The 24,208-nt window shown below is 45.8% G+C and overlaps 3 long non-coding RNA genes across 10 annotated transcripts; all 3 read right to left on the bottom strand.

Moving 5' to 3' along the window:
• Nucleotides 1-784: 784 nt before the first annotated feature.
• LOC117796289 lies at nt 785-6,816 on the bottom strand. 3 transcript variants are annotated; one of them, XR_004620673.1, is made up of 3 exons: nt 6,427-6,816; nt 6,044-6,320; nt 785-5,310 (listed from the first exon to the last, which is right to left on the bottom strand). It is a non-coding gene; the product is annotated as an uncharacterized LOC117796289 (long non-coding RNA). The 3 variants fall into 3 exon arrangements; XR_004620674.1 differs by lacking the exon at nt 6,427-6,816 and having other exon boundaries at nt 785-1,580; nt 1,760-5,310; nt 6,044-6,418; XR_004620672.1 differs by lacking the exon at nt 6,427-6,816 and having other exon boundaries at nt 6,044-6,418.
• A 2,254-nt stretch (nt 6,817-9,070) lies between these two features.
• LOC117796291 lies at nt 9,071-11,648 on the bottom strand. 2 transcript variants are annotated; one of them, XR_004620676.1, is made up of 2 exons: nt 10,638-11,648; nt 9,071-9,904 (listed from the first exon to the last, which is right to left on the bottom strand). It is a non-coding gene; the product is annotated as an uncharacterized LOC117796291 (long non-coding RNA). The 2 variants fall into 2 exon arrangements; XR_004620675.1 differs by having other exon boundaries at nt 9,071-9,866.
• A 29-nt stretch (nt 11,649-11,677) lies between these two features.
• LOC117796288 lies at nt 11,678-23,262 on the bottom strand. Of its 5 annotated transcripts, none has more exons than XR_004620669.1 (5): nt 22,936-23,262; nt 15,692-16,070; nt 14,420-14,673; nt 12,315-12,451; nt 11,678-12,208 (listed from the first exon to the last, which is right to left on the bottom strand). It is a non-coding gene; the product is annotated as an uncharacterized LOC117796288 (long non-coding RNA). The 5 variants fall into 5 exon arrangements; XR_004620667.1 differs by having other exon boundaries at nt 22,812-23,261; XR_004620670.1 differs by having other exon boundaries at nt 15,692-15,812; nt 22,812-23,237.
• Nucleotides 23,263-24,208: the final 946 nt, after the last annotated feature.

The raw sequence follows: 24,208 nt of genomic DNA, 5'->3' as shown, positions 1-24,208 counted from the left end.
ACTTACATTGTCGAAGCTGGAAATCTCTAAGGTGACAACAAGATGTTAAAAAGTGGTGCATTTATCTGCCCTAAGAACAAGATGTTGTATTGAGCAGTCCAGGGATATGCTTAACACCCAACAAACAATGAGAGGCTCATAGGCATGGTATCCTGTGTGTGTGTGTGTGTGTGTGTGTGTGTGTGTGTGTTTAAATTGTTGGATATGCTTTCTAAATACATAAAATTACGTTTAAAGTGGTCATGTAAAAATTGAGGCATCATCGACGTACAACACTATGTTAGTTTCAGATGCTCAGCCTAACGATTGCTTCCATGTTCATATGTATTATGAAATGATCAACACAGTCAGTCTCGTTAAGACCCATCACCATGCATCGTTAGAGAATTTTTTCTTGTGGGAAGAACTTTTAAGATTTTCTTAGCAACTTCCAGATATGCAATACAGTATTTTAACTACAGCTGCCATGTCGTACATTACACCCCATGACACTGATTTCATAACTGGAGGTTTTGGCTCCCTTCACCCGTTTTTCCCACTCCCTACCCCCTCTGGCAACCATCATTCTGTTCCATGTATTTATGAACTTTTATTTTTCTTCTGTTTTGGGTTTTGGTGGGGTTTTTTTTCAGAGTCTACAGATAAGTGAGATCATGTGGATTTATCTTTCTCAGTCTGACTTATTTCACTTAGCACAATGCCCGCAAGGTCCATCCGTGTTGTTGCAAGATTCCATTCTTTTCACGGCTGAATAATATTCCATTATACACACATATATACCACATCTTCTTTATCCGTTCATTCATCCGTGGATGCATGGTGTTTTCCCGTATCTTGGCTACTGCAAATAATGCTGCAGTGAATATGGAAGTACATATATCTTTTCGAATTAGTGTTTTTGTTTTCTTCGGATAAATACCCCGATGTGAAATGGCTGGATCACACAGTACTTCTATTTTTAATTTTTTGAGGAAGCTCCACCCTGTTTTCCACAGTGGTTACACCAGTCTGCCTTCCCACCGAAACTCTGCAAGGGTTCTAACTCCCCTGTATCCTCCCCAGCACTTGTTATTTCCTATCTTTTTGCTAACGGCCATTCTAACAGGTGTGAGGGGATACCTTATTGTGGTTTTGATTTCTAGTTCCCTGATGATGAGCGGTGATGGGCATTTGTTCCTATCTGTTGGCCATTGTATGTCTTTTTTGGAGAAATATCTATTTAGGTCCTTAGCCCAGTTTTAATTGGGATATCAGGGGTTTTTTTGTCATTGAGTTGCAGGAGTTCTTTATATATTTTGGAGATAACACCTTATCTGGTTTGCAAATATCTTTTTCCCCATCTGTAGGTTGTCTTTTCACTCTCTTGATTGTTTCTTTTGGTGTAAAGAAGATTTTTGGTTTGATGTGGTCCACTTGTCTATCCACCAGCTGCCAACAGAAGGTCTGGAATGCTGCTTTGGGGATGCAGAGGTCCAGTCTTGGAAGCAATACACCGCTGGTCATCCAGAGCTCTGCTCTTAGTAGGACTGAAGTTCCAGGGAGGAGAGAGGCAGTCACGACTGACTGGAGGCCAGCAAGGTCTGGAGAGAGAAGACGGGAATCTAGGCACTACTAGATCACTCTACCACACCCCTCACTCCCTCCTACTACGATCTGACCCCCCATGGATTCCACTGACTTTCCCCACACCCCCCAGGTTCGGATCGTGAGAGGTAAGATTCCTCCTCAAATGGGAGGATTAGGGTTCCTCCAGCTCTACCTTACAGGCAGGTGGAACGCTGGCTTCCCTGTCTGGTCCTCACAGGTATATCCGGCAGGTCTAGATGGACCCATGGTGGCCCATTTACCATCCCTGAGGCTCTCTCCCACTGGGGAGAGAGGAGAGTGTACTCTGTCTGCCTCAGACGCTGACGATTCCACAGTTAGTGAGTGTCTGGAGGGCGAGACGCCTGCCTGGTCCTTGGAAGCATTGTCACATCCAAAGAGAACACATGACTCATGCCATCAATGTATGATCTAGTGAACTGTTCGTAAACAATGCGATGAATAATGAACGAGCATCTTCTGGCTCAAGCTAGAAGCCCCATGCTAGGTGCAGGGAAGAGAAGCATCCTTCTTTCAGGGAGCTGACAATATAGTGAACCAAGGATAAACGTAAATAAGGTCAATGGGTAACTTCTCAGTCAGAGAAAATATCGATTCAAGCCCAACAGAAACGTAAGATTTGGTCCAACATGAACAAAACTGTTGTCACACTTTGGAAATATATTTCTTTTTTGAATAAACAGCTCAGAGTTGAGGGGCTCTTCTTACCAACAGGGCCGCTCCATGAACGTCTCTGTGGATGGTCCCAGGATGACCGTCAACAGGAAGTCCTTATGGGACTCTGCACCTGCCCGCAGGCCCGTGGCCGGCTGCTCTCCTGGCTTTCTGCTTTGCCATCTACTGCCAGTGGGGGTGGCAGCCAGGGACAAGGGAGCAGGAAATTTGAGGGGGGGGAAGCTTTGATATTTTTCAGGATGAAAGAAATGCTTATTGGTAATACAAATCAATCACATAGGTGAGAGAGGCACAAGCCTTGGGGAATTTCTTTCTTTTTCTTTCTTTCTTTCTTTCTTTCTTTCTTTCTTTCTTTCTTTCTTTCTTTCTTTCTTTTTTTTCTTCTTTCTTTCTTTCTTCCTTCCTTCCTTCCTTCCTTCTTCCCACTCTTTTCTCTTTTCCTTTTTTCTTTCCTTTTCTAACTTTCTTTTGCAGCAGCAACTTCCCAATCTATTTTTCCAAGCGTTTAATAAAGTCTTTTGAGAAACAAGCAGGTCAGAGACTTAAGAAAGCATATGCCAGTCCCACTTAGCACATTTCCCTCCCAGACATCCACTTCCAACCCAACCATCTGCTGCTCTGTCAGCCTGAGTATTTATAGCCTCTCGCTTTCTCCTCCTCACCAGGCCGGGCTTTCATGCCGCAGAATCCAGCTTTGTCTCCGCTCCTGCCTAAAGAAGCAACAGGGTAGAGTTCATTTCTCATGATGGTACCATTTCCTTCCATTTCAGATGTTATGACAACGTTCATTGGGAAAAGATTTAAGTTATATCTGATCAATCATTTGCCACGTATTCTTTCTCTATAGAACAAAAGTCACATCCTGACTTCTCATTCGGAGACCCTCTCAGATGGACTTAACGATCATAGTTCAGTGGAACAGTGTACATTAAGCCATTGGCACTCAGTCCCATTTTTTACAAGCTGGCTTTTATCCACAACTTGGGAAGTCATATTATTGACCTAGAAAAATCACAGGACTGAGAATGAGAGATGTAGTCGCTGGCTCACAAGACTAATCAGATCTATTCATCCGGGTCCAGCCTGGAGGCTCAAGTCTGCAATGAGGAAATCATCCCCCTCAATTCAGGACTGATCCAGAGACCACGAGTTGGGGTCCTTGACTGTCAAACTTTCTGGAGCATCAATTTCTCCATTCACAACACCCACCAGCGGGGGGATTCAGGACCCTTGATAAGGAGCCGGCTTCTGAATTAATCCTTTCCTTTGCCGGAATCCTAAAAGGCTCAAGTCCCAGGCTTCTGCCATCTGCGCTGCATCGTTTGATCAAAGTGGCACCCCCTACGCGCCTAAACCTGTGGGTTGGCTTTCTTGGGAAATGTCCTCTGCCCCATCCACCCAGGCAGGAGACAGGTACCCTTCACAGGAGGGGGAGCCTGGCAGGTCCCAGAGCACAGACGTACCATGTGGACCGTGGGGTCCAGGGGGTGTGTGGGGAGCTGCCCGATGCTCAAGGACACCCAAGCTTCGGCTGGACAATGGACACAGATTTCTAAAAGGGATGTCGGACACCCTCTTCTATCTAGCTGTGTCGCCGGCTCCATCAGGAGACAGATGTTTGAGGTGAAGGGACCAGACCATGGAGGTGGCAGTGGGAACGTCTGCCCCAGAGGACTGCAGCAGGAGTGAATGAATCCCAAAATGCTGGGGAGACCTGGGACCCCCCCAAGGAGAGCATCCGCCTCACCAGGGCAAATTGACCCAGCCTGTCTGAGAAGCAATTTGCTGGCAACAGATTGCATTGCAAATGTTCAAATGGTGTCTTCCCCCATCCCAGTCACCCTCCTCTGGGAATGTGTACTAAGCAAAAATAGATTTAGTTATTTATGACTTTTTTTCTTGAAGGACATAATCTAAGTGACCAGTGAACGACAGGGAGGATAGCTCAATAAATTATGGCAAGTTGTGCCGTTTTGAAAGGTATAAAAATGTTTTCATATAAGTTTTAGTGACACGGGGGGGGATCCCCTAATATGAAGAAAATAGTACCCTTCTGGCAAACAAAGTGTGATGCCAATTATGGACTTAAGAACAAAGGCTGGAAGGAAATGTAGCACAAACTTGCCAATATTCCATAACCTGTGGTTTGTAGCAATTAACAGGGATTTTTTTTCCTGTTAGATTCTCAATGTTTTTAATAATTTTTATAGAACTTTTTTAGAATTTCTATAAATTACATTTATAAATGAAAAACAGGATGTTTAAGCCCACTGTATCATATCATCACTACCAACTTCATCAAAACTTATAATGTGTAAAAATGACTTCCCATGACTAAGGAACATTCTTTATCAAATTAACACACAAGGGCTGCAGTGTAAACTGGGCAAGGTGTGTGGAACCACAGGCTGTCCGCAGGCTTAGGTCTGGAGCAACTCAAATATTACTGTACAATGAATGGCATCACTTGTTCTTCCTGTATTTAAAACCAAAATAAATTTATAAATTCGCTATCAAGAAAACTGTAAAATGAACCCGGAAGCTAGTTCATTCTTGGTGACCGTCAGCATGTTGTTAATCTTCTCTCAAGTTCAATTTCTGTCTTGCTCAAATGATTGGAATAATCTTGCTGGCTTTTTTCTTTCTTTCTTTTTTTGGGGGCGGGGGGAGCTGTTAAATGATGCAATGAATGTGGACTTGCTAAGTGTCGGGCGTGGTCATTGTTCCTTACCATTCTAGAGCCCAGCAAACCTGTGGGAGAAGAGGCCGTGTTAGATGTTACCCCTTTTCTGTGGATGCGAGTCAGTCATGGCGCTGACATGCTTGGCCGGATAAAGTCTTCTCATCGCTCACGCCATTGTCCTATTTTTAGCCAAAATGAAGTTCTATGTCTTGAAGGAAACTCAAGCTATCTTCCTCCTTTGACTGGGTGCTTTTGGGTCCCACTTTTGGAATCAATAGTTGAGCTCCTTTGCTCTTTGCACAGACGTTCCCATGGAGATTGCATATAGTTACTCATCCAGGAATGTTCTAGAAGGGAATTGGGGAAACGCAGAGGTGAAATGGAAAAACTTTACGTAAAACATACGAGGAGCTTCCTCATAATTATGTCGAGGCTGTGAGTTCAGTCCTTGTCTACACTGAACACCCACTTTGTACCGAGTCCTTTGCTCAGTTTTGTGGAAGAGAAAACCACACGGAGCTCAAGGGTCAGAAGGGGTTTTCCATCATTTTTTAAAAGGCTGAAAACCCATGTAAGCACAACAAAGACAGATAAGAAGACCGTTGGAAAAGAAGAAAAGAGAATACGTGTGCTAAGGACAGAAGAAGGGGGAAAACAGAGAAGCCAGAAAATGGAAATCATGCACTGCATTTTATTTTTTTAATTTTTTAAAAAGATTTTATTTATTTATTTATTTGACACAGAGACAGCCAGTGAGAGAGACAGTCAGTGAGAGAGAGAGACAAGCAGGGGAAGTGGGAGAGAAAGAAGCAGGCTCCCAGCAGAGGAGCCTGACGTGGGGCTCGATCCCAGAACTCCAGGATCACGCCCTGAGCTGAAAGCAGACGCTTAACGACTGAGCCACCAAGGCGCCCCAGCATTTTAGACTTTGAAGTTTAAAGGTATTTTTCAAGCTAATTCCTCCGTTTGGTGTCCACCCACCCTTGTGAGCTAAGTTGAGCAGGAAGGTGCACGATTCCTATGACAGGGGGGCAGGGAGATGACTTCATCCGACCACGCTGGCCACATACACTTACTCACATGCACATGAACTGTCAAAACTTGGACTTGGGGATGTGGGTAACTTTGGACATCTGTTCATCCTCAGTGTATTGAGTCCAGGCCTTGCAGGTTTATTCTTTCCTCCTTCCAACGGCAAGGCCCCTGGCCACAACCCCGTTACACGAGATCCTCGGTCCGGAGGAGGCACCTTCGAGCTTAGCCCCTAGAGGCACGTACGGGAGCAGCGCCGTAGGTCATGGGCCTGGCATCGTTCAACCCAGATGTCAGCTGGGGTAGGAGGGCGTCACCCGGAACCCTGGAAACGCACCGGGTGCCCATGATCCATGCAAGCTCGACTCCGCGAACGGAGATGACAACAGACTAGAGAAAGTCCAGGCTTCAGAACGAAACATTTCACTTACAAAGCTGCTGAGCACGAAGGTCTTCCAGAAGCCGTCTGCACAATCCCCCAGTTGCCCAGGAAACGGTTCCCGTCTAAACGCACGGATCACGCTGGTGTACTGTGCTGGGACTTGCACCGATCCATAAATACCTGAAACTTGAAGAAAAAAATCAGAAACAACTCCAACTGGAAGCCAGGCGTCTCGACCTCCAATCTGCTTCATAGAGCAAGACGTGCACTTGACGGGAAGGAGAGGAAAGAGTTTCGGGACGTCTGGGGGCTGAGCCAGAGGTTTGGCCATCTCTGGCTGGAAGGACATAAGGGTCGGTGCTACCTTACTGATTTCTCGCTTGGTTTATCAAAATCCTGAGGCCTCAGGGCAGCACTTGCTCCTTTATGTACCAAACCTTCCCAGGNTCTTCTTACCAACAGGGCCGCTCCATGAACGTCTCTGTGGATGGTCCCAGGATGACCGTCAACAGGAAGTCCTTATGGGACTCTGCACCTGCCCGCAGGCCCATGGCTGGCTGCTCTCCTGGCTTTCTGCTTTGCCATCTACTGCCAGTGGGGGTGGCAGCCAGGGACAAGGGAGCAGGAAATTTGGCGGGGGGGAAGCTTTGATATTTTTCAGGATGAAAGAAATGCTTATTGGTAATACAAATCAATCACATAGGTGAGAGAGGCACAAGCCTTGGGGAATTTCTTTTTTTCTTTCTTTCTTTCTTTCTTTCTTTCTTTCTTTCTTTCTTTCTTTCTTTCTTTTCTTCTTCCTTCCTTCNTCTTTTTCTTTCTTTCTTTCTTTCTTTCTTTCTTTCTTTCTTTCTTTCTTTCTTTCTTTCTTTTTTTTCTTCTTTCTTTCTTCCTTCCTTCCTTCCTTCCTTCCTTCTTCCCACTCTTTTCTCTTTTCCTTTTTTCTTTCCTTTTCTAACTTTCTTTTGCAGCAGCAACTTCCCAATCTATTTTTCCAAGCGTTTAATAAAGTCTTTTGAGAAACAAGCAGGTCAGAGACTTAAGAAAGCATATGCCAGTCCCACTTAGCACATTTCCCTCCCAGACATCCACTTCCAACCCAACCATCTGCTGCTCTGTCAGCCTGAGTATTTATAGCCTCTCGCTTTCTCCTCCTCACCAGGCCGGGCTTTCATGCCGCAGAATCCAGCTTTGTCTCCGCTCCTGCCTAAAGAAGCAACAGGGTAGAGTTCATTTCTCATGATGGTACCATTTCCTTCCATTTCAGATGTTATGACAACGTTCATTGGGAAAAGATTTAAGTTATATCTGATCAATCATTTGCCACGTATTCTTTCTCTATAGAACAAAAGTCACATCCTGACTTCTCATTCGGAGACCCTCTCAGATGGACTTAACGATCATAGTTCAGTGGAACAGTGTACATTAAGCCATTGGCACTCAGTCCCATTTTTTACAAGCTGGCTTTTATCCACAACTTGGGAAGTCATATTATTGACCTAGAAAAATCACAGGACTGAGAATGAGAGATGTAGTCGCTGGCTCACAAGACTAATCAGATCTATTCATCCGGGTCCAGCCTGGAGGCTCAAGTCTGCAATGAGGAAATCATCCCCCTCAATTCAGGACCGATCCAGAGACCACGAGTTGGGGTCCTTGACTGTCAAACTTTCTGGAGCATCAATTTCTCCATTCACAACACCCACCAGCGGGGGGATTCAGGACCCTTGATAAGGAGCCGGCTTCTGAATTAATCCTTTCCTTTGCCGGAATCCTAAAAGGCTCAAGTCCCAGGCTTCTGCCATCTGCGCTGCATCGTTTGATCAAAGTGGCACCCCCTACGCGCCTAAACCTGTGGGTTGGCTTTCTTGGGAAATGTCCTCTGCCCCATCCACCCAGGCAGGAGACAGGTACCCTTCACAGGAGGGGGAGCCTGGCAGGTCCCAGAGCACAGACGTACCATGTGGACCGTGGGGTCCAGGGGGTGTGTGGGGAGCTGCCCGATGCTCAAGGACACCCAAGCTTCGGCTGGACAATGGACACAGATTTCTAAAAGGGATGTCGGACACCCTCTTCTATCTAGCTGTGTCGCCGGCTCCATCAGGAAACAGATGTTTGAGGTGAAGGGACCAGACCATGGAGGTGGCAGTGGGAACGTCTGCCCCAGAGGACTGCAGCAGGAGTGAATGAATCCCAAAATGCTGGGGAGACCTGGGACCCCCCCAAGGAGAGCATCCGCCTCACCAGGGCAAATTGACCCAGCCTGTCTGAGAAGCAATTTGCTGGCAACAGATTGCATTGCAAATGTTCAAATGGTGTCTTCCCCCATCCCAGTCACCCTCCTCTGGGAATGTGTACTAAGCAAAAATAGATTTAGTTATTTATGACTTTTTTTCTTGAAGGACATAATCTAAGTGACCAGTGAACGACAGGGAGGATAGCTCAATAAATTATGGCAAGTTGTGCCGTTTTGAAAGGTATAAAAATGTTTTCATATAAGTTTTAGTGACACGGGGGGGGATCCCCTAATATGAAGAAAATAGTACCCTTCTGGCAAACAAAGTGTGATGCCAATTATGGACTTAAGAACAAAGGCTGGAAGGAAATGTAGCACAAACTTGCCAATATTCCATAACCTGTGGTTTGTAGCAATTAACAGGGATTTTTTTTCCTGTTAGATTCTCAATGTTTTTAATAATTTTTATAGAACTTTTTTAGAATTTCTATAAATTACATTTATAAATGAAAAACAGGATGTTTAAGCCCACTGTATCATATCATCACTACCAACTTCATCAAAACTTATAATGTGTAAAAATGACTTCCCATGACTAAGGAACATTCTTTATCAAATTAACACACAAGGGCTGCGGTGTAGACTGGGCACGGTGTGTGGAACCACAGGCTGTCCGCAGGCTTAGGTCTGGAGCAACTCAAATATTACTGTACAATGAATGGCATCACTTGTTCTTCCTGTATTTAAAACCAAAATAAATTTATAAATTCGCTATCAAGAAAACTGTAAAATGAACCCGGAAGCTAGTTCATTCTTGGTGACCGTCAGCATGTTGTTAATCTTCTCTCAAGTTCAATTTCTGTCTTGCTCAAATGATTGGAATAATCTTGCTGGCTTTTTTCTTTCTTTCTTTTTTTGGGGGCGGGGGGAGCTGTTAAATGATGCAATGAATGTGGACTTGCTAAGTGTCGGGCGTGGTCATTGTTCCTTACCATTCTAGAGCCCAGCAAACCTGTGGGAGAAGAGGCCGTGTTAGATGTTACCCCTTTTCTGTGGATGCGAGTCAGTCATGGCGCTGACATGCTTGGCCGGATAAAGTCTTCTCATCGCTCGCGCCATTGTCCTATTTTTAGCCAAAATGAAGTTCTATGTCTTGAAGGAAACTCAAGCTATCTTCCTCCTTTGACTGGGTGCTTTTGGGTCCCACTTTTGGAATCAATAGTTGAGCTCCTTTGCTCTTTGCACAGACGTTCCTATGGAGATTGCATATAGTTACTCATCCGGGAATGTTCTAGAAGGGAATTGGGGAAACGCAGAGGTGAAATGGAAAAACTTTACGTAAAACGTACGAGGAGCTTCCTCATAATTATGTCGAGGCTGTGAGTTCAGTCCTTGTCTACACTGAACACCCACTTTGTACCGAGTCCTTTGCTCAGTTTTGTGGAAGAGAAAACCACACGGAGCTCAAGGGTCAGAAGGGGTTTTCCATCATTTTTTAAAAGGCTGAAAACCCATGTAAGCGCAACAAAGACAGATAAGAAGACCGTTGGAAAAGAAGAAAAGAGAATACGTGTGCTAAGGACAGAAGAAGGGGGAAAACAGAGAAGTCAGAAAATGGAAATCATGCACTGCATTTTATTTTTTTAATTTTTTAAAAAGATTTTATTTATTTATTTATTTGACACAGAGACAGCCAGTGAGAGAGACAGTCAGTGAGAGAGAGAGACAAGCAGGGGAAGTGGGAGAGAAAGAAGCAGGCTCCCAGCAGAGGAGCCTGACGTGGGGCTCGATCCCAGAACTCCAGGATCACGCCCTGAGCTGAAAGCAGACGCTTAACGACTGAGCCACCAAGGCGCCCCAGCATTTTAGACTTTGAAGTTTAAAGGTATTTTTCAAGCTAATTCCTCCGTTTGGTGTCCACCCACCCTTGTGAGCTAAGTTGAGCAGGAAGGTGCACGATTCCTATGACAGGGGGGCAGGGAGATGACTTCATCCGACCACGCTGGCCACATACACTTACTCACATGCACATGAACTGTCAAAACTTGGACTTGGGGATGTGGGTAACTTTGGACATCTGTTCATCCTCAGTGTATTGAGTCCAGGCCTTGCAGGTTTATTCTTTCCTCCTTCCAACGGCAAGGCCCCTGGCCACAACCCCGTTACACGAGATCCTCGGTCCGGAGGAGGCACCTTCGAGCTTAGCCCCTAGAGGCACGTACGGGAGCAGCGCCGTAGGTCATGGGCCTGGCATCGTTCAACCCAGATGTCAGCTGGGGTAGGAGGGCGTCACCCGGAACCCTGGAAACGCACCGGGTGCCCATGATCCATGCAAGCTCGACTCCGCGAACGGAGATGACAACAGACTAGAGAAAGTCCAGGCTTCAGAATGAAACATTTCACTTACAAAGCTGCTGAGCACGAAGGTCTTCCAGAAGCCGTCTGCACAATCCCCCAGTTGCCCAGGAAACGGTTCCCGTCTAAACGCACGGATCACGCTGGTGTACTGTGCTGGGACTTGCACCGATCCATAAATACCTGAAACTTGAAGAAAAAAATCAGAAACAACTCCAACTGGAAGCCAGGCGTCTCGACCTCCAATCTGCTTCATAGAGCAAGACGTGCACTTGACGGGAAGGAGAGGAAAGAGTTTCGGGACGTCTGGGGGCTGAGCCAGAGGTTTGGCCATCTCTGGCTGGAAGGACATAAGGGTCGGTGCTACCTTACTGATTTCTCGCTTGGTTTATCAAAATCCTGAGGCCTCAGGGCAGCACTTGCTCCTTTATGTACCAAACCTTCCCAGCTCCGCACCTGCTTTGTATTTACTTTTGATGTTCACGAAGATTTGCTCTAAAGTCACGGATTGCCGAATTGCATTGTGGGTGCTGTCATTTATCAGCCCCACAAATATTTATGGGGTTCCTAATCCAGGCCAAGCACTGTTCTAGGTGCTGGGTGGTTAATAAGGAAGCAGGACAGATCACGCCCCGTTGTGATTTCATGAGCTGGAGTGTGTTGTTGTCCTGTAAGCTGATGTGTGTGTTGGGGGGGGCTCCCAGCAGAGGAGCCTGACGTGGGGCTCGATCCCAGAACTCCAGGATCACGCCCTGAGCTGAAAGCAGACGCTTAACGACTGAGCCACCAAGGCGCCCCAGCATTTTAGACTTTGAAGTTTAAAGGTATTTTTCAAGCTAATTCCTCCGTTTGGTGTCCTCCCACCCTTGTGAGCTAAGTTGAGCAGGAAGGTGCACGATTCCTATGACAGGGGGGCAGGGAGATGACTTCATCCGACCACGCTGGCCACATACACTTACTCACATGCACATGAACTGTCAAAACTTGGACTTGGGGATGTGGGTAACTTTGGACATCTGTTCATCCTCAGTGTATTGAGTCCAGGCCTTGCAGGTTTATTCTTTCCTCCTTCCAACGGCAAGGCCCCTGGCCACAACCCCGTTACACGAGATCCTCGGTCCGGAGGAGGCACCTTCGAGCTTAGCCCCTAGAGGCACGTACGGGAGCAGCGCCGTAGGTCATGGGCCTGGCATCGTTCAACCCAGATGTCAGCTGGGGTAGGAGGGCGTCACCCGGAACCCTGGAAACGCACCGGGTGCCCATGATCCATGCAAGCTCGACTCCGCGAACGGAGATGACAACAGACTAGAGAAAGTCCAGGCTTCAGAACGAAACATTTCACTTACAAAGCTGCTGAGCACGAAGGTCTTCCAGAAGCCGTCTGCACAATCCCCCAGTTGCCCAGGAAACGGTTCCCGTCTAAACGCACGGATCACGCTGGTGTACTGTGCTGGGACTTGCACCGATCCATAAATACCTGAAACTTGAAGAAAAAAATCAGAAACAACTCCAACTGGAAGCCAGGCGTCTCGACCTCCAATCTGCTTCATAGAGCAAGACGTGCACTTGACGGGAAGGAGAGGAAAGAGTTTCGGGACGTCTGGGGGCTGAGCCAGAGGTTTGGCCATCTCTGGCTGGAAGGACATAAGGGTCGGTGCTACCTTACTGATTTCTCACTTGGTTTATCAAAATCCTGAGGCCTCAGGGCAGCACTTGCTCCTTTATGTACCAAACCTTCCCAGCTCCGCACCTGCTTTGTATTTACTTTTGATGTTCACGAAGATTTGCTCTAAAGTCACGGATTGCCGAATTGCATTGTGGGTGCTGTCATTTATCAGCCCCACAAATATTTATGGGGTTCCTAATCCAGGCCAAGCACTGTTCTAGGTGCTGGGTGGTTAATAAGGAAGCAGGACAGATCACGCCCCGTTGTGATTTCATGAGCTGGAGTGTGTTGTTGTCCTGTAAGCTGATGTGTGTGTTGGGGGGGTGTTTGCTAGGCCAGTTTCCCTTGTTCTGTTGCTCTGAGAGCCCCCACCAGGCACTGTGGCTGCAGTCCCCACCTCTGGAGAATTCCGTGGCACAGCTGCCCACCACCTCCCACCTTCCTAAGAAAGAGGCTGCAGAAACTTGCTCATGGGATACACGCATTACCCTTTAGATTTGAGCAGCATGGCTCTTTCCAACAGGAGTTTAGTAAATAGCACCCCACCTCATGTTCTCATCCAGATTCAGGAGCTGAAGTGTGTCCGTCTTGCACTCTCCTGCCGTACGATGCTAAGGGACTAACCCCCACACCTTCACCTAAACTTATCCTGAGAGGGAGTCAAGCCCAGGCCCCTAAAAGTTGTCCTCTTGGCCTCCACCTGCCTGTTCCCAAGTGGGTGTCCCAGGGCTAGCATTTCCCTGTCCCTCCTCTGTGTCCCCATCAGCAGAGGAAACGTGGAAGCACAGGGACGAGAAAAACAGGAAGTTGAGGATTTGGAACGCTTAGGTGTGCCGTTCTGCGGGTACATGTTGACCCTCACACCTGCTATGTTGAGCTTATGAGTAGGGACGAGAGGAGTAGGAATAATTCGGAAGATCCGTCAAGCATCCCAGGCAAAGGACGGTCTCCTCTCCCCCCCACCCCGACCCTCCAAGAGGCCCAGGACTGTGCACAGCGCCTAATCCCAAAATAAATCCTTTTGATATTCAGAGGCCAACACGAGTTCCCAGGGAAGGAGCTTGTCTTTAAGGACAAGAGCTGAGTTTGACTCCAGGGTGATTATTTAGGTTAGAATAGAGACTAATAGAAGAGAGAATACATGGATTTATGTTATGGGCCACTAGGGCCCTCATTCATTCAAAAACTTTAATACGTACCTTCCAGGTGTCAGGGACTATGTGTTACGATCTGAATGTTTGTGTCTGCCCCCCCATTCATACATTGAATCCTAACCCCCAATGTGATGGTATTAGGAGGTGGGTCCTTTAGGAGTAGATTAAGGGGCTCCAGAGAGCTCCGTACCCCCACATGAGGACACCGCGGGAGTACAGCCATCCATGAGCCAGGAAGCAGCTCTCACCCGACACCAGGCCCACTGGCACTTTGATCTTAGATTTCCAGGGCCCAGAGCTGAGAGAAATGAATGTTTGTTGTTTGTTAGCCCCCGAGTCTGTGGTATTTTTGTTCTACCAGCCCCAGTAGACGAAGACACTATGCTAGGTGTGAGCAATGCAAAGAATCATAAAATAGAAACGTCCCCTCGGGGACTTGCAATCCAGCTGGGGTTCCAGGGAAGGGGGTCTGTGATGAAAAACCAAGCAAATATTGAAAGAGCTCTTTCAATAAAGCGACTTAAGCCATCGAAAGCACAAGACCTCCTTGTTAGAGCAGACGTGTGGCGAGCTATACAGGAAGATGGGAAGGGTGCATTTGGAGTAAATCACAGGGTGGAGAAGTCGTTACCTGAACGGAGGGGAGCAGGTCTGGACTGCACGCTTGTCAGGGGCAACGGCCACTCATAGGCAGCTTCAGGGAGGAGAGGTGTCATTGGGCAAAAGGCGCTGTCAGCAGCAAGAGTGAGACTTTCTTCTTGGGCCTTCTACAGCTAGTGGGAGAGGATCGAGAGGCAGGGATGTTCTAGTTTTGGGATCCTGCTTTACTTTTGGCCACCACTGGTGCAGCGAAAGCAGAGTGACTTCTCTCCCTTCCTTGGAAATCTGAGAGCAAACCAGAAAGAGCATGTGTAAAAAAAAAAAATGAGTGTTTTAATCAAAGAAATCCTTAAACAAAGTTATCTTCTTCATTGAATGATATGAAAACTGTCACCATACTTGATGTAACTAACTCTAAATGGTAAGCCATTCACATTCACTTGGGGCATTTGGAGAGCAAAAGATAATGGATTTCTAGGTTAGTTAAAATTAGGATTAGACACACATAACAAAAAACCACAGATAATGGTTGTTTCAGCAAGGCAGAAATGGGCAGTACAGAGCTGCTACAGTGGTCTTTAGGGACCCATGCTCTGATCTTTCCACTCTGACAGTTTCAGTGAATCCATGGCTTTCACTTCCAAGGGCACCTCATGGTCCAAAATAATTGCTGGAGCTCCAGCCATCACATCCTCAAGGAAGGAAGCAGAAAGAAGTATGACAGTGATGCCAAAAGGTCTCTTCCTAGTAGTCTATGCCCTTCAAGAAAACTTCATGGGAATCCCCCAATTTTCACCTACATCTTATCAACTGCAACTTAGCTGTGTGGCCATTTCAAACTGTCAGGAAACATAATGTTTAGTGCCCAGCTCAAAAGAGAGGCTTGGTCCTTCAGAAGGGAGAACGGATGGGTGTTGGGTAGTAACTGGCCGCCTGTTCTCCTTGTCCTTCTATCTCCAGAGCTGTGCTGCCCCCTAACAATCCAATCTCACTCACTGTGCCTTTCCTCCCTACCTCCCTGGAAATTGTACACCACGAAAGTCACACTCCTACAATAAAGCACAACAGGGGCTAGGCACTCAGATTACACTGAGATTTAAGGAAAACTTCTAGAACACATACCATGTGCAAGCACTACGTTAAGTACCTTTGAGAACTTTGTTCTCAGGGATAGGACCTACAGTCAGTTCATGGGACCACACAACTCATCAAACATTCTATTACTCTGGAGAGGCTGCCATCTTTTTCCTTGGCACATAGGAGCCGCTCGAGAAGAGGAGATGTTGGAAATATCTACACGTACCCGCCTCCTTGTCCTCTTTCTTGCTTCTCACGTGCTCTCCTTCAGAGAAGCGTTCCAACCTGGCCATACTATTCTCACTGAGGCATTGGAATCTGCGCAGTAACCAGAGTCCACGGCAAACCTGCAAATAGATCATCTTTTCCTCTCAGGGTTTCCACCTGTTGCCCCTGCGCTCCTGGTTCCGTACAAGTTCGCTCTGAGTCCTGGCTAATGGGCAGAATACGTCATGGAGATGTTTCTAAGCAGAATTGGCTCTTTCTCTCCAATCAGCTTGAGCCTGGTGCCCGATGGGAAGCTCAGGTAAGGGGGACACAGAGGTCGCTCCTGGGGTATCTGAAGTGGACCTTCCAGCGATTCCTCTCTCCGGCATCTGATCAGGCTGTGAGAAGCAAAAATCTAATTCCACTTCGATTCCTATTAGGACAACATCCCCCCGCCTTCAACTATTCAAGCTTTAGACAAAATACGGTTGCTGAGACTTTTCCCATAACTTTCCCAAAAATGCCAGCTTTCTGCAAATGAATAAACTATGTTGGCCAACTTGTCAAAATTTTGAATTCTCCATGGGAATAATTAGTAATAATTGTTTGCTGGGTCCTTGTTATCTCAAGCAACAACTGCGCACACCGGAATAAGGGAAAAGAACGTAAAAGAAAGAATAAAGGGAGAGCTGAAGAACAGAAAAGCATAGGCAATGGTGGCCCATCTTGTAGGTGCAGCTCAGGGGGACCGTTAACATGTATATTAAATCGAGCCTTTTCCAAACGGAAAGCATGCGTCTATAAAGCTGTTTAACTGCTCTGTGGAGAGCACACTCTGCAGAAACTAGTCACATCTCGAACGGTCGATCTGCTGATCATTGCGAAGGCTTTAAATCATGACCGGAAATACAATGAGGAGCACTTAGGCTGCTGGGAAGGGTTTTCTTGTGTCCACAGGTAAGGAGATTTAAAGCCAAAATGCTACTGCAAGATGGTCTTCCCTATTTGTCACCTTGCGTGAGATTGGGTGGAAGGTCACGGTCTTCAGGAAACGCTTCTGCATTGGATTTCTTTCTGAGAGTTGTCCCCACCATCCCATGTCCCCCACACCACACACAACCCCAGGGGGAGGCGATGGGGAGCCAGCTCTCCGACCCTGGGGTCCCTCGGGTCCCTCTGTCACAACGCACACCTTCCTCTCCCATAGAAAAGATAAGGTGGCAGAGTGGAGCCAGCCCAGAACCGGGGAGTCGGGGAATTTGGGTTCTGACACCAGCCATGCCTTGATGCCCAAGGTTTCTGTAAACAAGGAAACAGGTGCAGACAATCCCTCAGGTCTTTTCCAGCTCTGGGATTCTGCTTTTGCTCCCGCCTGTCTGAAATTCTGCAGTGAGGAGGTCCCGTCTTTGCCTGAAGCTCCCCTGGCCTGTCTTGGGGTTCACAGCAAATGCCCAGTCGTTGCAGAAATGGTGCAGGGTAATTACCAACTCTACCATGTTTTCTCTGATTTGGGGCTTGGTTCTTGTGCAGACTGATGTCAAAGTAAGCCTGTAAAGATTAATCTCCTCCAATAAGTCTCAGTTAGGAGACAAGATTATAGCATTGGCAGCCAAAGGAACAGCTGTCTTTTTTTGGGGGGGGGAGTGTCACAAGTTGCTCCATACTGTACTTTTTAAAATTGAAAATCTTCACATTTGAGTGCTTGTTAGGTTTTCTGTGGTCTCTTGAAACTTCGCTTGGGAAGGAGCCATCTGATTTTTTCCTGTGGTCCTCTCAAGCTTCAAAATACTTTGAAGGAAGGTATTTTTCAGTGTTTCCATCAGCAAAGGGTTCTGAAAATCTTGTGCTGTGAGGACAGACAGAAACACGGGCAGTCTGCCAGTAGATTTGTGCTGTTTGCCTTTTTAACCCAGGGACCTGGAAAGTCTGACGCTGTCCGCAGCTCATTGGCTTGCTGAGGGCCTGCCCCTGTGCCTGTTTGAAATGCTTCTCTCCGGCTGGCGAGGCTTGCAGTTTCTTGCTTCCCTGGTTAGTAAGAATTAAGACCTATCGGTTGCGTTTAAATCAACTCGGGAAACAAAACACACAATCCTAGGAGAGGATGTCTGGAAAGGGCATCTTGCCTCTCTTGCCACGAGATGCAGGGAGATCATCACTGGCTTGGGCATTAAATGTAAATACTTTATGGGCCTCATGGCTTTGGGGAAACCACATAACCTCTTTGCATGTCAGTTTCAGTCTTTGTAAAATAATGATGCAAATATCTGTCTTGCAGGCTTGTTGTGAAGTTTTGAGATAATATCGGTCCAAAGTACACAAATATAACATTTTTTAAATTGTCCCTCCATTGCCGGACACTTGGTTATTTGGGGGTGATTGGTTATTATAAATAATATTGGACCGCACTGCCTGTTGGCAGAGAGATTCTTCGATCCAAATGTACCGGGGTCGCCTGAGGTCCTGTCTCCTCTGTGACCCTCGGAGCTTCACCTTCTGCAGGAACCCACAGAGTTATCCTCCTTTGTTTACGGCGTTCAGGGGACGTGGGAGAGGAAAGGGTGAATGTGCAGAGGAAAAACCCAGTTCCATTAAAGGCATAAATCCGGAGTCTTTGTGTAACAAGTAACCATCTTGCCGGGCTTTGCTTCAGTGGCTCAGGTCAGTTACAGGAAGACCTTTGCTCTTGATGTCCTCTGTCATGTAACTAGGATGCTACAGTAACATCACCCCACCCACCTGTTGTTTCAGAATAGTCTGTGGTTTTTCTAAATCTTTTTTTTTTTTTTTTTTAGGTAATCTAACACCCAACACGGGGGTTGAACTCATGAACCCGAGATCAAGAGTGGCACTCTCTATCGACTGAGCCAGCCCGGAGCCCCAGTAATCTGTGTTTGTTCATTTGTTTTTAAAGATTTTATTTATTTATTTGTGTGTGAGAGAGAGAGCACAAGCAGGGAGAGCAGCGGAAAGAGGGAGAAGCAGTTCCCCCCTGAGCAGGGAGTCTGATGCTGGACTTGATCCCAGGACCCTGGGATCATGACCTGAGCAGAACGCAGATGTTTAACTGACTGAGCCACCCAGGCGTCCCAGTAATCTTTTTAAAGCCCTCAGGGTCCCTCCCTGTTGCATGTCTCACTTGGTCAATGTTTTCTCATTCTTCTCTGTGTATTTTCCCATATTTACTTTGTCTATATGGGTATATTTTCCTGGGTCCTTCTTTTGTTCTATTACTGATTCAAAATATAAAATTAAAACCCTTTTTTTTTTAAAGATTTTATTTATTTATTTGACAGAGATAGAGACAGCCAGCGAGAGAGGGAACACAAGCAGGGGGAGTGGGAGAGGAAGAAGCAGGCTCATAGCGGAGGAGCCTGACGTGGGGCTCGATCCCACAACGCCGGGATCACGCCCCGAGCCGAAGGCAGACGCTTAACCGCTGTGCCCACAACGCCGGGATCACGCCCCGAGCCGAAGGCAGACGCTTAACCGCTGTGCCACCCAGGCGCCCCTAAAATTAAAACCCTTTTAAAAATACTTTATATCAGGGGTGCCTGGGTGGCACAGTCGTTAAGCGTCTGCCTTCGGCTCAGGGCGTGATCCCAGCGTTCTGGGATCCAGCCCCACATCGGGCTCCTCCACTGGGAGCCTGCTTCTTCCTCTCCCACTCCCCCTGCTTGTGTTCCCTCTCTCGCTGGCTGTCTCTGTCAAGTAAATTAAATAAAATCTTAAAAAAAAAAAAAAAGACTTTCTTTAAAAAAAAAATTACTTTAAATCGGCACAGTCACTATGGAAAACAGTATGGGCAATCCTCAGACACTTACAAATAGACCTACCATATGATCCAGGAACTCTGCTTCTGGGACCATATCCAAAAGAAATGACACAAACTGGAGAAAGTTGTCTGCCCCACCCCCACGTTCACTGCAGCATTACTTTCAACAGCCAAGACACGGAAACAACCCAAGTGTCCATCGACGGATGAATGGATAAAGAAGTTGTGGTAAATATATATACGATGGAATATTATTCAGCCACACAAAATGAGGAAATCCTCATATTCGCAACAACTTGGATGGACTTTGAAGGCATTAAGCTTAGTAAAATAAATCAGACAGAGAAAGACAAATATGGGATGACCTCACTTATAAATGGAATCTAAAACAAAACAAAACTCATAGAAAAGAGATCAGCCCTGTGGTTACCAGAGGCAGTGGTGGGAGTGGGGAGGAGAAATTGGAAGAAGGTGATTGAAAGGAGCAAACTTCTAGTAATAAGATAAATAAGTCCTTGGGATGAAATGGGTGACATGATAAGCACAGCCCATACTGCTGTGTGAGATATGGGGATGTTAAGAGAGTAAATCCTATGAGTTCTCATCAGAAGGAAACATGTTTTCTTTTTTTTTTTTTTGTATCCGTACGAGAAGGTGGATGTGAGCTGAACCTATTGTAGTGATCACTTCACAACATCTGTAAATCAGACCATCATGCTGAGTGTTCACTATGGGTGAAAAGGGACCCCCACTAGGGCAGGTCACTGTGATGTTTTAGAACACTGGGACGATAGAAGAATCTCGGAGAATCTTGCACAGAAAAAAAACGGTTTCCTGTAGCCAAGTTGTGTCAGAATGGCACAGACTTCTTAAAACAACACTAGAACCTGAGATTAAAGTGGAGAAATAGCTTCAAATTTCAGAAAGGGAATGAATTTCAATCTAGACATCTACGCCCAGGTAAGCAGTCGTTTACGTATGAGGGCTGATTAAAAAAGGGTTCTAGTCAAGCAGACCTGCCATGTAACCTTTTTAAGAGAGTTTCATAAGCCATGTAAAGAGGTGAGTACAATGAGAGGTGAAGGGGAGGATGTGAGCATGTGACGGTGAGGAAGGAGGACCCCACATGACAATCGTGTCATGGACCTGGACATCATGGGGCCTCACTGAGAAGACTAACTAAATATATATATATACATATATATATATAAATATATATATATGTATATGTGTACATATATACGTATACATACACACACATATATACATAAATATATATATAATTTTTGAGGAATATATAATATATACTTATATTATAATTATATTTATATTATATATTTATATTATAAACACACAGCAAAACAAGCCCCAGCTCTCAGTCAATCCAGGGGAAACAAACAAGTGTGCAGGGAAGGAAAGAGAATCACAGTTTGCTATTTGTCTCAGCAATGAATGGCATTTCCATGATCACAATAAAGTTAAATAAAATTATGTTATAACTACATTGGGAAGATGAAGGATGGAAATGCGTGGGGGGAGACCCGATACTAAATTTCCAGAGTGAGAAACCAATAAAGCAAAATCTGAAAGATTGAGAAGCAGCTGTATAAGCAGTTTACTAGAACTCTGACATTATTTCCAAGAGAAACAGCAAAAAACAGTTGAAAGTAATTGTGTCTGTGGAGTAGCAGACTCTTCAAATTATTTGCATGTGTAACTTTAATAAAAAATGAAAAAGAAAAAATAAAAGTAAAAGGGGAAAAGCAACCAAGGGAGAAATATTAGTTGTGATTCTTCCCAAGTAAGACTCTTTCTTTAAAAACAAAGTTGCACTTTACCTATATAGATGATGTCAATTTTATTCCTGTTTAAAAACAAAAAAACGATGCAACAGAACAAGATGCTCCTAGTCTTAAAAATAACACAACTAAGTCTAAGTCTAGTATGTATTTAGCTTTGGGTTCTCCACTGAGGTGTAATTTACATGTAATAAAATGCACCCATTTCCATTTCATGTTGACGCACAACTTCCACCACAATCAAGAGACAGATGAGGGGACATTTCCATCATACCTAGAAGGTCCCTGTGCCCCGCCTCAGACAATCACCACCTGAAGCCCCAGGTGACCCCTCCCCACTTCCTGTCCCTGGAGAGTAGATGTGTCTCCCCCCGAGTCCCATGCAAATGAAGGAAAGACACACAGCCCAGGACTGTCTTGTGTCAGGCTCCTTTCTATCACATTTCAGTTTCAACCGTGTTGTGTCCGTCTGCGTCCTGCTCCTTTCATCACCGAATAGCACTCTGTGGTGAGGAATACCACCGTTTGCTGATCTGAGATGAAAGTTTTTCACAGAACTCGGGACAGTGAAATGGTTTTACTCCTCCAGTCTCTTGGTCACAAGCTCCTTCTTCGCATCGGCAGACTCTCTCCGCGGTCAATTACCAAAAAGAGAACCAGGATCTATCAGTGAAGTGGGATTCTTCTGGGGAATCCGGCTCAGTTGCTTAGCAACGCACGGAATAACTGTATTAGTTTAGGGGATTCTGAACAAAAAGGTAATCATCTTTTATTCCCAGATAGAGTGAAGACGATGTTATTCCAAGTAAAGTGGGCAAAAAGTAAAAACCATGAAAACGGGGGGGGGGGAATGCATCTAGTAAATAAAAGCATAACGATGCCTCCCACGTTCACACCACAGAGTTCCACTAAAGAGTCTGTTTAAGACCAAGGAATCTCATTTCTCTTAAATACCATGGTGTGAGGCGCTGGTGTGCAAAATGTTTTCAAAGGCGCACACACACACACACACACACACAATGATGCCAGAAATCATTATAATTCATTTCCAAACGAAAGAGAAACACAACGACCTCGGTTGGCCTTACTAGTTCAAGAACAGTTTGAGGCGAATGGGAAATGTTTAGCGTGCATGCCCTTCCGAACAAAGAAAGGATTCCCTTAGACCTCAGTCTTTCACTCCCCGTAGTAACTGCTTCCCACTTGTATTCGCTCACCTGATTCCTTCATCAGAAAGAACGCTTTCCAGTTTGCAGGGGACGCTGCTGCATTAATTGCTTGCTTTTTTTTTTCTTTTCTTCAACTTCCTCAAGAGTTTTGCCAACTTGGTACGACTACTTCCTCCTCATTATCTGTGTCCCTGTCCCCCCAACCCCGCGATATAATCCGGCAGAAATAGCTTTGCTAAGAATGATGGATTTAATGAGCTGAATATCCCCCAGCCATTTCATGCAAAGTGTTTAATAATCAATCAGAGATCGGGTTCACTTAGTTTTACAGGGTTGCGAGGGAGACAAAAACCCTTCACCATCATTTTTCGGCTCTCCCTGGAGCTGTTCCCTGCTTACCTCCCTGATGGCAGATTTCTTGGTGTACATCATGCCCCAAGGGGAAGGGTACGAAACTCTGGTCGTGCAGTTTTCTGCCAGTGCCCGGGCATCTGGTAAAAGACAGCTTCGCAGTTTCACTTACTTTAGGGGCGAAGTTGACTACCAAATAATTGGGCTCGTGGTCCCCCTCTCCTTGGGGTGGCAAGGATCAGTTCTCCAGAAAACATGTTTAATTGCAGCCTTCGAGAGGAAAGGAGCTAGGGGAACACATCTTCCAAAGCTGCTATCTTTTTATTTTCAGTCTAAATAAAAATGTTCCAGTCTCTTCTGGTTCTGAATTGTAAGACACATGCACTTGTGTCTTGAATTGCATGTGCTGTGCAAGCATACAGAGGCAGATAAACAGGAAGGCAGGCTCTGCCAGAGAGCTTTGCAAAACCAAAACACATCCTGGGGCCCCACACAATTAATGAAAATCTCGCCGCTACCCCGCCCTGGAGCTGGGGAGTGGTAACTTGTGAGCTACAAGTGCCCTCCGTGTTTCACTCCCTGTTGTGACATCTTGTGGCTGTGGTTTCTGCTCCGCAGAGATATCAGTTAAAAGAGTAGACCTGATGGAGAAGTATGGGCTTTGCACATCAACAGATTCTTGTTCACAAACTGACACATTTACAGCAATTTACTGAAGTTGGTTCTCCTTTGGGCTACAAGGCAGAGACTCCCAAAGAATGTGTTCCTGTCTCCATATTTTAAAATATATAAAACGAGAGCCAGAGCTTGTTAATTTTTAACTTCGTGTTCTCATGGGATTCTTGCTTGTTGAAAGGCTTTGAATTATAGCAGGGTTCTCTAAACTTGCATTTGGGGTCAGCAGGAGCCCTAAGAGTTCTGTTGGGTTCCATCTCTTTATCTTTCAGAGTTTGGGTTTTTTTGTTTTGCTTTGATTTTGTTTGTTTGTTTATTTTTGTTTTTTTCTCCACTGCTGTAGGTTTCTGGCGAGAGGATAAGAAACTAACAGTGATAAGAAAAAGGCACGCTCTCTCTGTGTGGTACTGATGATGTGGAAACTACAGAAATGCCCCCACGGTTGACTTTCCTGAGACATAAAGCAATGATCACACATAGCAATAGGACACAGTGATATTTGTCGGGGCTGCTGATTATCAAATCGAGTTTTTGTTCAAATATTTGTTGAGCATTTCTTGTGTGTGAGGCACTAAACACAACCATTCATGGACCTCAAGAAATTTCTAGGACAGAAAATTTCTTTTGAACAGTGATTCTCAAAGAACCTTGAGGGTCCTCCAGGAAGTGTTTTTTAGCTGGAGGGAATCCGGGGAAATGAAGGCAGATGGGACTTGCGGAGTGGCTCAGGTGTTGTCGGGGATCTGGCCAGAGCTGGTGGACAGGTGGAC

This window comes from Ailuropoda melanoleuca, chromosome 15 (genome assembly GCF_002007445.2).
Source record: "Ailuropoda melanoleuca isolate Jingjing chromosome 15, ASM200744v2, whole genome shotgun sequence".
NCBI classification, from domain to species: domain Eukaryota; kingdom Metazoa; phylum Chordata; class Mammalia; order Carnivora; family Ursidae; genus Ailuropoda; species Ailuropoda melanoleuca.
The sequence above is the reverse complement of the archived record's forward strand: the minus strand, read 5'-3'. Positions and strand labels throughout refer to the sequence as shown.